This window comes from Danio rerio, chromosome 4 (genome assembly GCF_052040795.2).
Source record: "Danio rerio strain M-AB ecotype USA chromosome 4, GRCz13ab, whole genome shotgun sequence".
Taxonomy (NCBI): Eukaryota; Metazoa; Chordata; class Actinopteri; order Cypriniformes; family Danionidae; genus Danio; species Danio rerio.
The window spans coordinates 44,355,928-44,369,130 of NC_141024.2; the positions used below are offsets into that span (position 1 = coordinate 44,355,928).

Genomic DNA, 13,203 nt, shown 5'->3' on the forward strand with positions numbered 1-13,203 from the left:
TTTTGTGTAAATAAATTTTTTTTTCTATTTTATTTCTAATCTCTGTGTACATTTCAGCTTTTTTTTAAAGATTTGTTCAGTAGCTACAGTGTCCCAAGAGTGAGTTATCTGTTGTGACTCGAATAACTTTACACAATATTTATATTACACTTTACATCGTTTTTTCTATTCATTTATTGCAAACAAGTGTTAAAGGATAAAATAAACCTTGCAAAAATACACTGCGTACATATTCATGTGGTTGCTTTAATGTTATCATTGTGTAATTTAAAGGATGGTAATATTAGGGTTCTGTTTATTATTCATAAACAAGTTATAAACTGTAGTTTAGCTAACAGTAAAAATAAAAATGGTATAAAATTATATTGTAAATTAAATTTAAGTAAATGTTCAATGTAAATGCAGTAAAAAATAATATGTGTATATGTAAATATAACTGAAAACATTGATGTAAATGAAATATTTTAAAATATATTTAATTGAATTTTTAAATAATTTATTAAACTTTAAAAAAATGACAAACCTATTTAAATATCAATGCCTGAAATTTAAATTTGAAAGTATTTTAATGTAATATTTCTTATATCCTACAACCTAATATTTTAGGTACTATATATTGTTTAATCAGTTGTTTAAATATTTTATTATGTGTTATTTAATATTAATAAATAAGTTACCTGAACATTACAGTCAATATAATTGACAAAATTCTAAAACATTTAAAAGTCAATATTTCAGTATGTTTATTATTGAACTATTAAAAAATATTATATTTCTTAAAAGGTGTGAAATATAAGTCCTAATTATAAAAACATTTTATCTAACTCACATGCAATTCAAATAAAGCTATATTTAGTTATGTTGCAAATAAACATACAATTATATTTGAATATAATGTAATACATTTATTAAAAAATAATACTTATTATTATGTTACTCAATTCATTTAAAATGGATTTTCTTTTTCAAATTATGTAATATATGATATACAATGAGAGCAGTCTACAGCACATGGCTAATTAATATGCACCTGTCATACCCCAGAAAGCACATGGCTAATTATGCCAGTTCCCGCCTTTGATTTTTTTACCATATTGGGTAATTTCATTAATTTCAGCAAGCATGAGCACCTGTCGAGGTCTCAGGTGACCCCAGTGGGGTTCAGGGGTCACTACCTTGCAGTCTAAGGCCATGTGACGTCGAGAGGGCTGCTGGGGGCCACAGGGTGGGGACAGAGAAGATCCATCAGGTTCCTTTTCGCAGGGGCCATGCTAATCTTCTCTGTATCGATCCAATTTTAGTATATGTGCCACCGTAGCGAGCACAGACCAGTGGTCAGGCTCAGGGCATATGTACGCCTCGAGTCCCAGCAATGTTCCTTCAAGGTGGTGGGACCCGAAGAGCCATGTTCCCACTTGTATGCCGTGCACTACAGAGCTTTGGCCCTGTCAGTGCTAGGCACACTGATTGATGCAGTAGGTCACCAAGTTTATGGACGGGGGGAAATTAGAATTAGAGTGTCACGATAGCCTATGGCAATCCCACTAAAGCAAGGGCTTTGGAAGTGCATTAGCACAACAAAACAAATGATCAAAGCATCCCACATTCGTTTTCACCATGCATGTAGACTTTCCAGTTGACCCAGCAGCACCTCCCACGATTTGCTAAACCCATCCTCATGCACCATTTGGAAACGTGAAAAGCCTTTTGTCTTTTTTCATTTCTGTACTTTTACCCACGCACTAAAAAAGCAATATGGAGCGCTTCACGGATTTGCGTGTCATCCTTTCGCAGGGGCCATGCTAATCTTCTCTGTATCGATCCAATTTTAGTATATGTGCCACCGTAGCGAGCACGGACGAGTAGACAGGCTCAGGGCATATGTACGCCTCGAGTCCCAGCAATGTTCCTCCAAGGTGGTGGGACCTGGAGAGCCATGTTCCCACTTGTATGCCGTGCACTACAGAGCTTTGGCCCTGTCAGTGCTAGGCACACTGATTGATGCAGTAGGTCACCAAGTTTATGGACAGGGGGAAATTAGAGTGTCAGGATAGCCTATAGCAAAGTCCCAGTAAAGCAAAGGCTTTGGAAGTGCATTGGTTGCACAACAAAGCAAACGATCAAAGCATCCCACATTCGTTTTCACCATGCATGTAGACTTTCCAGTTGACCCAGCAGCACCTCCCACGATTTGCTAAACCCATCCTCATGCACCATTTGGAATCGTGAAAAGCCTTTTGTCTTTTTTCATTTCTGTACTTTTACCCACGCACTAACACAGCAATATGGAGCGCTTCACGGATTTGCGTGTCATCCTTTCGCAGGGGCCATGCTAATCTTCTCTGTATCGATCCAATTTTAGTATATGTGCCACCGTAGCGAGCACGGATGAGTGGACAGGCTCAGGGCATATGTACGCCTCGAGTCCCAGCAATGTTCCTTCAAGGTGGTGGGACCCGAAGAGCCATGTTCCCACTTATATACCGTGCACTACAGAGCTTTGGCCCTGTCAGTGCTAGGCACACTGATTGATGCAGTAGGTCACCAAGTTTATGGACGGGGGAAAATTAGAGTGTCACGATAGCCTATGGCAATCCCACTAAAGCAAGGGCTTTGGAAGTGCATTAGCACAACAAAACAAACGATCAAAGCATCCCACATTCGTTTTCACCATGCATGTAGACTTTCCAGTTGACCCAGCAGCACCTCCCACGATTTGCTAAACCCATCGTCATGCACCATTTGGAATCGAGAAAAGCCTTTTGTCTTTTTTCATTTCTGTACTTTTACCCACGCACTAAAACAGCAATATGGAGCGCTTCACGGATTTGCGTGTCATCCTTTCGCAGGGGCCATGCTAATCTTCTCTGTATCGATCCAATTTTAGTATATGTGCCACCGTAGCGAGCACAGACCAGTGGTCAGGCTCAGGGCAAATGTTCGCCTCGAGTCCCAGCAATGTTCCTCCAAGGTGGTGGGACCTGGAGAGCCATGTTCCCACTTGTATGCCGTGCACTACAGAGCTTTGGCCCTGTCAGTGCTAGGCACACTGATTGATGCAGTAGGTCACCAAGTTTATGGACGGGGGGAAATTAGAGTGTCAGGATAGCCTATGGCAAAGTCCCAGTAAAGCAAGGGCTTTGGAAGTGCATTGGTTGCACAACAAAGCAAACGATCAAAGCATCCCACATTCGTTTTCACCATGCATGTAGACTTTCCAGTTGACCCAGCAGCACCTCCCACGATTTGCTAAACCCATCCTCATGCACCATTTGGAATCGTGAAAAGCCTTTTGTCTTTTTGCATTTCTGTACTTTTACCCACGCACTAAAACAGCAATATGGAGCACTTCACGGATTTGCGTGTCATCCTTTCGCAGGGGCCATGCTAATCTTCTCTGTGTTGATCCAATTTTAGTATATGTGCCACCGTAGCGAGCACAGACCAGTGGTCAGGCTCAGGGCATATGTACGCCTCGAGTCCCAGCAATGTTCTTCCAGGGTGGTGGGAACCGGAGAGCCATGTTCCCACTTGTATGCCGTGCACTACAGAGCTTTGGCCCTGTCAGTGCTAGGCACACTGATTGATGCAGTAGGTCACCAAGTTTATGGACGGGGGGAAATTAGAGTGTCAGGATAGCCTATGGCAATCCCACTAAAGCAAGGGCTTTGGAAGTGCATTAGCACAACAAAACAAATGATCAAAGCATCCCACATTCGTTGTCACCATGCATGTAGACTTTCCAGTTGACCCAGCAGCACCTCCCACGATTTGCTAAACCCATCGTCATGCACCATTTGGAAACGTGAAAAGCCTTTTGTCTTTTTTCATTTCTGTACTTTTACCCACGCACTAAAAAAGCAATATGGAGCGCTTCACGGATTTGCGTGTCATCCTTTCGCAGGGGCCATGCTAATCTTCTCTGTATCGATCCAATTTTAGTATATGTGCCACCGTAGCGAGCACAGATCAGCAGTCAGGCTCAGGGCATATGTACGCCTCGAGTCCCAGCAATGTTCCTCCAAGGTGGTGGGACCTGGAGAGCCATGTTCCCACTTGTATGCCGTGCACTACAGAGCTTTGGCCCTGTCAGTGCTAGGCACACTGATTGATGCAGTAGGTCACCAAGTTTAAGGACAGGGGGAAATTAGAGTGTCAGGATAGCCTATGGCAAAGTCCCAGTAAAGCAAGGGCTTTGGAAGTGCATTGGTTGCACAACAAAGCAAACGATCAAAGCATCCCACATTCGTTTTCACCATGCATGTAGACTTTCCAGTTGACCCAGCAGCACCTCCCACGATTTGCTAAACCCATCCTCATGCACCATTTGGAATCGTGAAAAGCCTTTTGTCTTTTTTCATTTCTGTACTTTTACCCACGCACTAAAACAGAAACATGGAGCGCTTCACGGATTTGCGTGTCATCCTTTCGCAGGGGCCATGCTAATCTTCTCTGTATCGATCCAATTTTAGTATATGTGCCACCGTAGCAAGCACAGACCAGCAGTCAGGCTCAGGGCATATGTACGCCTCGAGTCCCAGCAATGTTCCTTCAAGGTGGTGGGACCCGAAGAGCCATGTTCCCACTTGTATGCCGTGCACTACAGAGCTTTGGCCCTGTCAGTGCTAGGCACACTGATTGATGCAGTAGGTCACCAAGTTTATGGACGGGGGGGGGAAATTAGAGTGTCACGATAGCCTATGGCAATCCCACTAAAGCAAGGGCTTTGGAAGTGCATTAGCACAACAAAACAAATGATCAAAGCATCCCACATTCGTTTTCACCATGCATGTAGACTTTCCAGTTGACCCAGCAGCACCTCCCACGATTTGCTAAACCCATCGTCATGCACCATTTGGAAACGTGAAAAGCCTTTTGTCTTTTTTCATTTTTGTACTTTTACCCACGCACTAAAAAAGCAATATGGAGCGCTTCATGGATTTGCGTGTCATCCTTTCGCAGGGGCCATGCTAATCTTCTCTGTATCGATCCAATTTTAGTATATGTGCCACCGTAGCGAGCACAGATCAGCAGTCAGGCTCAGGGCATATGTACGCCTCGAGTCCCAGCAATGTTCCTCCAAGGTGGTGGGACCTGGAGAGCCATGTTCCCACTTGTATGCTGTGCACTACAGAGCTTTGGCCCTGTCAGTGCTAGGCACACTGATTGATGCAGTAGGTCACCAAGTTTATGGACAGGGGGAAATTAGAGTGTCAGGATAGCCTATGGCAAAGTCCCAGTAAAGCAAGGGCTTTGGAAGTGCATTGGTTGCACAACAAAGCAAACGATCAAAGCATCCCACATTCGTTTTCACCATGCATGTAGACTTTCCAGTTGACCCAGCAGCACCTCCCACGATTTGCTAAACCCATCCTCATGCACCATTTGGAATCGTGAAAAGCCTTTTGTCTTTTTTCATATCTGTACTTTTACCCACGCACTAAAACAGCAATATGGAGCGCTTCACGGATTTTCGTGTCATCCTTTCGCAGGGGCCATGCTAATCTTCTCTGTATCGATCCAATTTTAGTATATGTGCCACCATAGCGAGCACAGACCAGTGGTCAGGCTCAGGGCATATGTATGCCTCGAGTCCCAGCAATGTTCCTCCAGGGTGGTGGGCACCGGAGAGCCATGTTCCCACTTGTATGCCGTGCAATACAGAGCTTTGGCCCTGTCAGTGCTAGGCACACTGATTGATGCAGTAGGTCACCAAGTTTATGGACGGGGGGGGAAATTAGAGTGTCACGATAGCCTATGGCAATCCCACTAAAGCAAGGGCTTTGGAAGTGCATTAGCACAACAAAACAAATGATCAAAGCATCCCACATTCGTTTTCACCATGCATGTAGACTTTCCAGTTGACCCAGCAGCACCTCCCACGATTTGCTAAACCCATCGTCATGCACCATTTGGAAACGTGAAAAGCCTTTTGTCTTTTTTCATTTCTGTACTTTTACCCACGCACTAAAACAGCAATATGGAGCGCTTCACGGATTTGCGTGTCATCCTTTCGCAGGGGCCATGCTAATCTTCTCTGTATCGATCCAATTTTAGTATATGTGCCACCGTAGCGAGCACAGATCAGCAGTCAGGCTCAGGGCATATGTACGCCTCGAGTCCCAGCAATGTTCCTCCAAGGTGGTGGGACCTGGAGAGCCATGTTCCCACTTGTATGCCGTGCACTACAGAGCTTTGGCCCTGTCAGTGCTAGGCACACTGATTGATGCAGTAGGTCACCAAGTTTATGGACAGGGGGAAATTAGAGTGTCAGGATAGCCTATGGCAAAGTCCCAGTAAAGCAAGGGCTTTGGAAGTGCATTGGTTGCACAACAAAGCAAACGATCAAAGCATCCCACATTCGTTTTCACCATGCATGTAGACTTTCCAGTTGACCCAGCAGCACCTCCCACGATTTGCTAAACCCATCCTCATGCACCATTTGGAATCGTGAAAAGCCTTTTGTCTTTTTTCATTTCTGTACTTTTACCCACGCACTAAAAAAGCAATATGGAGCGCTTCACGGATTTGCGTGTCATCCTTTCGCAGGGGCCATGCTAATCTTCTCTGTATCGATCCAATTTTAGTATATGTGCCACCGTAGCGAGCACGGACGAGTGGATAGAATCAGGGCATATGTACGCCTCGAGTCCCAGCAATGTTCCTCCAAGGTGGTGGGACCTGGAGAGCCATGTTCCCACTTGTATGCCGTGCACTACAGAGCTTTGGCCCTGTCAGTGCTAGGCACACTGATTGATGCAGTAGGTCACCAAGTTTATGGACAGGGGGAAATTAGAGTGTCAGGATAGCCTATGGCAAAGTCCCAGTTAAGCAAGGGCTTTGGAAGTGCATTGGTTGCACAACAAAGCAAACGTTTAAAGCATCCCACATTCGTTTTCACCATGCATGTAGACTTTCCAGTTGACCCAGCAGCACCTCCCACGATTTGCTAAACCCATCCTCATGCACCATTTGGAATCGTGAAAAGCCTTTTGTCTTTTTTCATTTCTGTACTTTTACCCACGCACTAAAACAGCAAATTGGAGCGCTTCACGGATTTGCGTGTCATCCTTTCGCAGGGGCCATGCTAATCTTCTCTGTATCGATCCAATTTTAGTATATGTGCCACCGTAGCAAGCACAGACCAGCGGTCAGGCTCAGGGCATATGTACGCCTCGAGTCCCAGCAATGTTCCTTCAAGGTGGTGGGACCCGAAGAGCCATGTTCCCACTTGTATGCCGTGCACTACAGAGCTTTGGCCCTGTCAGTGCTAGGCACACTGATTGATGCAGTAGGTCACCAAGTTTATGGACAGGGGGAAATTAGAGTGTCAGGATAGCCTATGGCAAAGTCCCACTAAAGCAAGGGCTTTGGAAGTGCATTAGCACAACAAAACAAACGATCAAAGCATCCCACATTCGTTTTCACCATGCATGTAGACTTTCCAGTTGACCCAGCAGCACCTCCCACGATTTGCTAAACCCATCCTCATGCACCATTTGGAATCGTGAAAAGCCTTTTGTCTTTTTGCATTTCTGTACTTTTATCCACGCACTAAAACAGCAATATGGAGCGCTTCACGGATTTGCGTGTCATCCTTTCGCAGGGGCCATGCTAATCTTCTCTGTATCGATCCAATTTTAGTATATGTGCCACCGTAGCGAGCACAGACCAGTGGTCAGGCTCAGGGCATATGTATGCCTCGAGTCCCAGCAATGTTCCTCCAGGGTGGTGGGCACCGGAGAGCCATGTTCCCACTTGTATGCCGTGCACTACAGAGCTTTGGCCCTGTCAGTGCTAGGCACACTGATTGATGCAGTAGGTCACCAAGTTTATGGACAGGGGGAAATTAGAGTGTCAGGATAGCCTATGGCAATCCCACTAAAGCAAGGGCTTTGGAAGTGCATTAGCACAACAAAACAAATGATCAAAGCATCCCACATTCGTTGTCACTATGCATGTAGACTTTCCAGTTGACCCAGCAGCACCTCCCACGATTTGCTAAACCCATCCTCATGCACCATTTGGAATCGTGAAAAGCCTTTTGTCTTTTTTCATTTCTGTACTTTTACCCACGCACTAAAACAGCAATATGGAGCGATTCACGGATTTGCGTGTCATCCTTTCGCAGGGGCCATGTTAATCTTCTCTGTATCGATCCAATTTTAGTATATGTGCCACCGTAGCGAGCACAGACCAGCAGTCAGGCTCAGGGCATATGTACGCCTCGAGTCCCAGCAATGTTCCTTCAAGGTGGTGGGACCCGAAGAGCCATGTTCCCACTTGTATGCCGTGCACTACAGAGCTTTGGCCCTGTCAGTGCTAGGCACACTGATTGATGCAGTAGGTCACCAAGTTTAAAGACTGGGGAAATTAGAGTGTCAGGTTAGCCTGTAAGTATATGTTTTTTTTTTTCAAAACATCAGTTCAGAAGCATATAAAAATATCATTTACAAACATTCCTTATGACATTATGTTGGTTTCAAAACAGGAAAACAACAAGCATAATCATTCTGGCAAATCTATTTTCAAACCATCTAGTGAGTACGTAATATAAGGAGTATTCAACATAAACGTTTTGTAAAATTCAGTCTCTTTTTCTTCCATTCTAAAATATTGTTCCACAGTTTTAATATAGTTTTCCAGTTTCTTTTACACATTGTCCATAACTCCATTTTAGCATGTTTATTTTTAACAATGTTTCTCCTTTCTCAAATTACAGTTCTTGCAACTGATAGAAACAAATTGGCAATTCTTGTTTTACTTCCATTAAAACTAGGGATGCACGATATATCGGCGCCCATATCGTTATTGTCCGATAAATGCTATTTTTAAGATTATCGTTATCGATCCGATGTTGACACCTTGCAATTTCGAAATCATATCTTTTTTGCTTCAAGTATAGACTATTCAGTTCATAAGAGCAGTTCAATCTTTTATGAAGTTTGCTGTATAAAAATATAACAATTTAAAATATTTATTATTATCGGCCTATACATATCGGCTATCGGCCTCCAAGTCTGAAGAATTATCGGTTATCGGTATCGGCCAAAAAATCCATATCGGTGCATCCCTAATTAAAACCAAATAAAAATATTTTATACCATTCTGTCTCCTCCTCAATCAGTTTTACTTTTCATCATTTGTTTAATACTTTCTTTTAACTTTGCCATAAATGTATTAAATTCAACACATTTTAAAAACAAATGCATAATACCTTCATTTTCCAGTTTACATATTTTGCATAATGCATTCTCACTGCTTCCAATTTGTGCCAGTTTTGTTTCAGTGAAAATAACATTATGTCTGATGAAATAATCCAACGTTTCAATTTTTGCGTCTAAATATTTCCATTTTAAATTCTTCCAGATTCCCTCTTCGTCTATTTCCACAAATATTTTTTTCCAAAATTGTTCTGAAACTGGTCTTTTATGCACTTTGTTTCTGAAACAAATGTAGAAATTTTTGAGAACACATTCTTGAAAATCTTTCTCATTTTCCTTTAAAAACATTTTCACATTATTCCTTCATTCGAATCTATGATTTCAAAACTTTCTGGATCCACACCTACAAATGTTGCCATAATTTATCGTCCACCCAAACTAAATAATGAATTTCTAAATGACTTTCCTGCTTTTTAACACATATTACCACCTTCTCACCTAATATTATAGTTTTAGGAGATTTTAATATTCATGTGGATAATTTTAATAACTCCCTTACAAGAGATTTTATATCCTGTCTTGAGAGCTTTGGACTTCAACAGCATGTCAATGTTCCCACACACTCTAAAGGACACACCCTCAACCTCATCTGCTGCTCTGGTGTTTCACCCATTGACCTCTCTGCTGAGGAACTCCCTATAACGGATAATTTTCTCCTCTGATTTAATTTTGCACTCTCTCTTTCTTCCACCAAATCTCTCCGTACTATTTCCTTCCGTAACATAAAACATATTAATTTAAAATCCTTTTTTTGCTAGTATTAACTCTCTTCCTGAAATTACTAACCTTTCATCACCAAATGATTTAGTTTCTCATTACAACACTGGACTTCACTATAAGTCTCTGTAATAAAGTTCACGGCCCTTTGGCCGCCTGGAAGAAGGAGGCGGAGAACCGACGTAGTTTAAAAATATTTATTAATAACAGGGACGGCAGCTCCTCACGGAGACAATGGGGGGGTTGGCGCCACAGCCCCTGCGAGACCTATATGAGATGGGCCGAGAGAACAGGAGATGAAAAAAAAGGAAAGACAGAGTACACCAGGAAAGGGGAGAGAGGAAAATGAAAAAAAAAAATTGGGGTTCGGTTCTCCAGACACGCTGCCACTCGGTCCTCCACCAGCTGAGAGATGCGATGACGTGCTGGGAGCCCTGTGAAGGAATCTATCCACCCGTCTGTCTTCTGGCGTCCGGCGGCGGTTCTCCTGGCTGGCTGGCGGCATCTCTGGTCTCCTGCTCCGCTTCCGTGGATGGATGCAGGCTCTGGCATCATGGTGGATCGCGGCAACTCCCCCGGGTTCTGTGGGATGGCTCCCTTCAGCACTTTCCCCTTCGGTGGTGAGCCCTGCGTCTCCTGCTCCTCCCCATGCTGGGAGACGGCAGCAGGCAGATCCTTTCCTCGCCAGCCTCAGGCCGCCCCGGCACTCTGGGCAGACGAACGGGTTTCTCCCCCACTCGGGTTAACTCCCAAACACTCGCCCCTCTCTCAGCGGCAAGGGCATCTGGACAACGCGTCCCTCCTTCTCCCGGGCTTCGGCACCACTGTAATAAGGTTCATGGCCCTTTGGCCGCCAGGAAGAAGGAGGCGGAGAACCGACGCAGTTTTAAAATATTTATTAATAACAGGGACGGCAGTCTCCGTGTCTAAACCAAAACGAACGGACGGCAGCTCCTCACGAAGAATGCCGTCAAACTGAAAGCAAAAGTAAAATATGTCCGGGCCCGGTCCTCTCTCGGCTTCCTCTGCCATAGTTCCTCCTTTTATGGTCCAGAGCTCCTTCCGTGGGATCCGAGGCAGGTGCGCACCGCAGGTGTATCTACTTACGCGGTGGCCTTACTCCGTTCCCACGGCTCTCGGCCACGCCCCCTCGCCACAGTCTCATATGGATTTTTTGAACATCTGACAGAAATAAAGTCAATCAGGTAAGCAATGAGCGTAGCTGCTGCTGCTTCTCTTCTGTTTCTGCATAATAACAGCAGGTGTTCATCATCAGTGCTCAATCATCACTTAATTAAACTCATCATCGGCTCATTAACTTTAACTCTGCTGCTGAGTAAATTTTGCTCAATTAAGAGAGGGACCAAATGTTCTCTGAACTGAGTAAATTTTACTCTGATGATTTTACTGTGTACAGGTATGGATCATATGTTTTGTCCCAGCTAAGATCTTAAAATGTTCTTCACTTCTCATAGTAACAACTAATGATAATAATTGTCATGGTCACATATATTGCTGTATATGAAGGGATATTTATTTATTAGTATGATGGTTGCTATATTTTAATGAAACAACTGTTAACTATGTAAATGGAGCTATCAAACCGACACGAGCGTTGAAAATAATACATAAGCTAAACTTTTTCAGGTTTTGTGCAGCCATATATACATGTAAGTAATATCACAGTATAAAAATAACCTACAACACGAAATCTCTAGGACAGGTGAACTTTCTGACGACACAGCGTCACCAGCACAGACCAAACACTGCACAAAGAATGAGATATTTCAAACATGATGTGACCTTAGCATTAATGTAACAATAAAAATAACTTACCGCACAAAATCTCTGTAATGGATGTACGTCTGACAGCGCAGCGTCAGGCACACAGACAAAATACTGCACACACAGTGAAATATTTTAAATGTGATGTGAGCAAAACATACTGTTTATCAGAACAGGATAAAATAACCTACCACTATAAATCACTATGACAGGTGTACTTGCTGACAGCGCAGCCTCACGAACAAAGACAAAATGCTGCACAAAGAGTGAAAAACTTCGAACGTGATGTGACCAAAACATACTGTGCATCAATATAACAGTAGAAAAATAACTTACCACACGAAATCTCTACGACAGGTGTACTTTCTGAAGGCGCAGCCTCACGAATACTGCTCAAAAAGTGAGATATTTTAAACATGTCGTGAACAAAACATACTGTGCATCAATATAACAGTATAAAAATAACTTTCCACACAAAATCACTTTAACATACGAATTAATCTCGACAGCAGATGGACTTTCTGACCCGATAAATTGAGCATTCAGAGCAAGAGAAACTTTGGAAAATCCTCAGCGCTGATTGGCCCTGATTTTAAACTTTAGACAATGCATCCCTCCGATTAGCCCAGGGTCTAAGCAAACTGTAGACAATCGCGGCTTCTCGTTGGACGAGAGTCTACAGTCTACAGTTACCATTGCACGTTCCCTGGGCAGATGTCTGCGAACTCCCCAAATGTGGGAATCTCGACTGCATAATTTCTGGTAGTGGGGGACTGCGTTCGCGCTCTCCCCTGAGCACAGTGGTTCAAGACAGAGTTCAGGCGGTAGCGTCGGGCCCGGCTGGAGCGGCGCTTCCCTCTCGTCCTTGGCCAAGCCTCTTTTGCTCCAGTAGAGCTGCGCGCGCCTGTGGAAGGCCTGCCCACCCGTCGCTGGAAGAGTCTGTTCTGACGCCGAAAACTACTCGAAAGGTCCCCCCTCAAAGCGGTTTGACCAGGTGAAGGAACACGCAAAGAGAGCCCCCGGTGGCTTTTGTCCGCCAAGCGAGTGTGCCCTGTGGAATGTCAGGATTTTATTTACCGGCCTGCCGCTGTTACTGACGGAACGAATGCAGACCGTGTGAAAGGTCATCATTTTATCTGCCATTAAGTAAGCGAACGCTTCTGCTCGGATCAGAGGTAACTTTGTTTCAAGAACTGCAATCTTTTGCAGACGTCTGTGGCGTTTTGGGCAGAAGGACGGTTCTAAACCAATCTGAACCAGAGGCAATTTCGCAGCCAGCCGTCGGTGGTTTCCCGTCTCAGGAATGTAAGGTGCTTGCAGCGGGAGGTTGTTCCGTTAGCACTTCCGCTTTCGTCAGTGAAGTTTTTTTGCGGAACGTTTGTAGATCCCGTCGTGTTCTTCAAGCTATGTCGTTTGAGCACTGTGCTGATAGGCTGACGTAAGAAAACAGGACACAAAATATACAAGGCAAGAGTGC

The 13,203-nt window shown here is 43.9% G+C and overlaps 1 protein-coding gene, 13 non-coding genes and 1 pseudogene across 14 annotated transcripts in view; 1 reads left to right on the top strand and 14 right to left on the bottom strand.

Moving 5' to 3' along the window:
• Positions 1-13,203, top strand: part of LOC148681160 (protein NLRC3-like) — a 345,676-nt gene that overhangs the window by 80,125 nt on the left and 252,348 nt on the right. The window lies entirely within an intron of this gene.
• Positions 1,252-1,325, bottom strand: LOC148681171 (U6 spliceosomal RNA; annotated as a pseudogene).
• On the bottom strand, positions 1,750-1,856 carry LOC141382047 (U6 spliceosomal RNA). The gene has a single exon (XR_015484962.2). It is a non-coding gene; the product is annotated as a U6 spliceosomal RNA (small nuclear RNA).
• On the bottom strand, positions 2,280-2,386 carry LOC141384292 (U6 spliceosomal RNA). Its single transcript, XR_015484690.1, has one exon. It is a non-coding gene; the product is annotated as a U6 spliceosomal RNA (small nuclear RNA).
• On the bottom strand, positions 2,805-2,911 carry LOC141382022 (U6 spliceosomal RNA). The gene has a single exon (XR_015484883.2). It is a non-coding gene; the product is annotated as a U6 spliceosomal RNA (small nuclear RNA).
• LOC148681172 (U6 spliceosomal RNA) lies at positions 3,335-3,441 on the bottom strand. The gene has a single exon (XR_015943313.1). It is a non-coding gene; the product is annotated as a U6 spliceosomal RNA (small nuclear RNA).
• Positions 3,860-3,966, bottom strand: LOC141382053 (U6 spliceosomal RNA). The gene has a single exon (XR_015485058.2). It is a non-coding gene; the product is annotated as a U6 spliceosomal RNA (small nuclear RNA).
• On the bottom strand, positions 4,390-4,496 carry LOC148681173 (U6 spliceosomal RNA). The gene has a single exon (XR_015944526.1). It is a non-coding gene; the product is annotated as a U6 spliceosomal RNA (small nuclear RNA).
• LOC148681174 (U6 spliceosomal RNA) lies at positions 4,918-5,024 on the bottom strand. Its single transcript, XR_015943295.1, has one exon. It is a non-coding gene; the product is annotated as a U6 spliceosomal RNA (small nuclear RNA).
• On the bottom strand, positions 5,448-5,554 carry LOC148681175 (U6 spliceosomal RNA). The gene has a single exon (XR_015943306.1). It is a non-coding gene; the product is annotated as a U6 spliceosomal RNA (small nuclear RNA).
• Positions 5,975-6,081, bottom strand: LOC141382039 (U6 spliceosomal RNA). The gene has a single exon (XR_015484976.2). It is a non-coding gene; the product is annotated as a U6 spliceosomal RNA (small nuclear RNA).
• Positions 6,505-6,611, bottom strand: LOC148681176 (U6 spliceosomal RNA). The gene has a single exon (XR_015943278.1). It is a non-coding gene; the product is annotated as a U6 spliceosomal RNA (small nuclear RNA).
• Positions 7,035-7,141, bottom strand: LOC148681177 (U6 spliceosomal RNA). The gene has a single exon (XR_015943299.1). It is a non-coding gene; the product is annotated as a U6 spliceosomal RNA (small nuclear RNA).
• On the bottom strand, positions 7,562-7,668 carry LOC148681178 (U6 spliceosomal RNA). The gene has a single exon (XR_015943279.1). It is a non-coding gene; the product is annotated as a U6 spliceosomal RNA (small nuclear RNA).
• LOC148681179 (U6 spliceosomal RNA) lies at positions 8,087-8,193 on the bottom strand. Its single transcript, XR_015943329.1, has one exon. It is a non-coding gene; the product is annotated as a U6 spliceosomal RNA (small nuclear RNA).